Source organism: Pan troglodytes, chromosome 23 (assembly GCF_028858775.2).
Source record: "Pan troglodytes isolate AG18354 chromosome 23, NHGRI_mPanTro3-v2.0_pri, whole genome shotgun sequence".
NCBI classification, from domain to species: Eukaryota; Metazoa; Chordata; class Mammalia; order Primates; family Hominidae; genus Pan; species Pan troglodytes.
Genome location: NC_086016.1, coordinates 25460356 through 25463599, shown reverse-complemented (window position 1 = coordinate 25463599; position 3244 = coordinate 25460356).

Genomic DNA, 3244 nt, shown 5'->3' with positions numbered 1-3244 from the left:
CAGCCCCCAGAAGCCGCCCCCAGTTTGTGGGTAAGGAAGCTGAGGCCCGAAGACCTGAATCAGTGACCAGCAAACATCGAAGCAAATGTGAAGAGAGGCTCAGCCTCAGTGGGCGGCTGCGAGCTGCTGAATTGTGACTGAAGTGGCACACAGGGACAGGGACGGTGCTCAGGGCAGGCCTCTCAGAGGGCTTTTGAGCTGGGGCTCGACGGACCAAGTCTTGGCTCTGGGCCAGGCACACGGCTTTTTGGCAGGCATCTCACTTCTGGGTAGCCTGCCTGTGGCTCCATTCTAGCGACCAGGAGCCTGAGGCCCACAGAGCTTACGGAGCAGCCTGAGTTCTCAGGGCTGGGGAGAGTAGCCAGGGGCTCAGACCTCGCCGTGCCATGCTGGCCCGTCCACCATGCTGCCCTGTTCTCACACAGCCACAGTGCTCCCAGCACACAGGAGGAGTCCAGGCGGGAAAGGGATGGAGCATGAACGTGACCAGGCCTTGCCTTCGGAGGGGTGAAGGTCTTCCCAGTGTCCCCCAGCCCCCCTGCCCACTCCCAGAGGGACGGCCCTGCAAGTGGTGGCCACCAGGACCTTGCAGGGGGTGAGGGTCCAGGCTGCCGAGGAACCAAGGAGAGGCCACCCTCGCTTCCCACATGCCCGGGCCCTGAGTCCCTCAGCCTCCTGCTGGCCCTGCCACCCAGCTCTCACAGACACTGGCTCAGGAGCAAGCAGGAGACCCCTGGGGTGACCTGCCAGACCTGCTGGGCCCGGGCTCCAACCCTGCAGCTACTCCCAGCCTGGCCACTCCACCATGTCTCCCAGCCCCATCTCCCTCTTGAGGGCCACGTCTCTGGGTTTTGTGAGGCTGAATTCTTCTCAGCTCTCAGGTGTTAAGACTGTCTCCTCAAAGAGGCCTTCCTGAGCCCCCGCTCCATGACTATCCTGCCAGCATTCTCTCTTCCTCGGGTGGCTGTGGGTTTGTTCCTGCCCAGGTGGAGTGGGCTACTTCCCGCCACGCTGTCCCTCTACCCTTAGGATCCAGGGCAGACCAGTGGGGGCGGGGGGAGTTTCGCCGCAGATGCTGGTGACTCCAGGGGACAACCCAGGTCCCTTCCCCTCTGGGGTGCTCTGAGTCCTGAATTGACTTGGAATGTCCAGGCCCAGCCCTGGCTCTGGGCCCTGCTAGATCACTGGTGGGTCTTCTCCAAGGAGCCAGGCCCCAGCCTAGGCCCACCCTTCCAGTGAGCTGAACAAAGGGAGGGTGGGGGCTGCTGTCTGGAGCAGGCCTGGAAGGGGAGCCCACTGCTCAACCCTGACAGCCCCTGCCAGACTCCCCAGGATCCAGTAGTGGAGCAAGGGGGTGGGAGGGGGCAAGGGGTGGGAGGAGACCAGCTTAGGTGCTGAGTCCCTTGGTGGTCTGTGCCTCAGAGCCCCAGGGACACTTTTCCACCCCTCCCCCACCCCCCTTTCTCCTGCCCTTCCTCCCTCCCTTCCTCCTCCCTGTCCTGCCCTCTTCCTGCCCTTCCCTCCCTTGTCCCTCCCCCTCCTTATCTCCCTCTTTCCGTCCTTCTCTCCTTCCCTCCCTCTCTCCTCTCCCTCCCACCTTCCCTCCCTCATCTCCGAGCCCTCCTCCCCAGCCCTGCCCTTCACAGCTCTGCTTTCGAGATCTCCCTGTTTCTGAGGTTCTCTCTCCCTCTCCCCTTTTCTCTCTCCAGTTCTTTCCTCCCCACCTTGCCCCTATCCATGAGTGGGGTCACGGGGCCCAGTGGTTTGCAGCTCCCAAAGCAGTCATCTCTCTGTATCGGCGCCTCTGCAATACTGAGGCTACCTGAGCCTGGACCTGCAGTCCTGCTCCTCAACTCCCCCCCAACTCTCCTCCTCTTCTTTCCTGCACCCTCCCTCCCCATCCTCCCTCCTTCGCTCTCTTCCCTCTCAAGCCAGTATTTTTAGCTCACTGCTGTGCATTCGTGTGCAGGCTACTCTCTGACACCTGGATGAGGTTTTTTCTGCCATGGCAGCCCCAAGGGCAGCTGGCAGACTTTTCCCTCTTAAGTTTGTAGTGCACTCCCCTCTTCCGCCGCTGGGGCCTCGGCTGGATGGGGGCTGGTCTCTCGCCTGCCTGGGTCTGGGGCCCCAGCTCTGTGTCTAGGCCTGCCGCTGTCTGGCCTCCCCTTCCTGCCGCTGCCTCCCTCACCTGCTCCCCCTCCTCTCCCTCCTCCTCGGCCTTTGTCTCTGGAAGACAGGGAGCCTCTCACTGCCTTCCCCTCCCTTCTCTTCTCATTTAGCCCTTTCCTTGGGCAGCCTCTCTCAAGGTTCCAATCCTTCTCCATTTGTTCCTCTCCTTCCCTGCCTTCCTTTTTCCACCTCTTCCTTTTCTCCCTCCCCTTTTTCTCTCCTCTCCTGACACCGTTCTGCCTGCTTTTAGGGAATGGAAAAAAACCCACAGTTGGAATGTGGGGACCCCAGCTTCTCTCCCCCATCCCCTATTTTTCTCTGCCCTCAGCAGCCTCCCCCTGGACAACAGGGTGGGGGGAATCAGGTGGGGGCATTGTGAGGGGATTCTGGGGCTGAGGGGGTTCCTGGAGCCCACGTCTCCAAGCCAAACCTTCTGCAGGGCCCACCCTGATGCTCATGGCTTTCTGGGACTCCCAGGGGTCCAGCCTGGCTCTGGTGGGACCTCCATGCGGCCTGGGAGGGGGCCAGCACAGCCCTGCTCCTTCCCCAGGCTGTCTCTGCCTCTCCAGCCTGGGTCTTCAGAGATTTCTTCTCAACGCACCTCCCTCCCTCTTCCCCCATCTGGCATGAACCTGAATTGATCTTTGTGAATATCACTTAAAATAAGCAACCTGTTGTCCTCAGCACTTTACTGTTTGCACATCTCTCTGCTCAGGTCACAGCAACTACGTACCTCGGGCCCTATTTCACTCTCCCTGGTGATAAAGGAGGCACCTGCCCAGCGCCTCGGGCGCTGCCAGCAGACCCACCTGAACAGGACCCAGGTCTCACCTCGCTGAGCCTTCACGCAGGCACCAGGCTTGATACCTTCCCGGGGCTCAGAGACCCAGAGAGGCAGCGTCCTCTGCCCAAGGTCACACAGCCCCAGCTGGTGCAGAGAAAAGGTGTTTGGGGCTAAGTGTGAGAAACTTGCAGCCTTGGGGGACTCCACCATCTCTTTCCGGGGCTGGTCTCATGCCTGTCCTCTCCCCAGGTCAGGATGGGGCTGGGAGTGAGGGAGCCCCCGCCCCGCTTT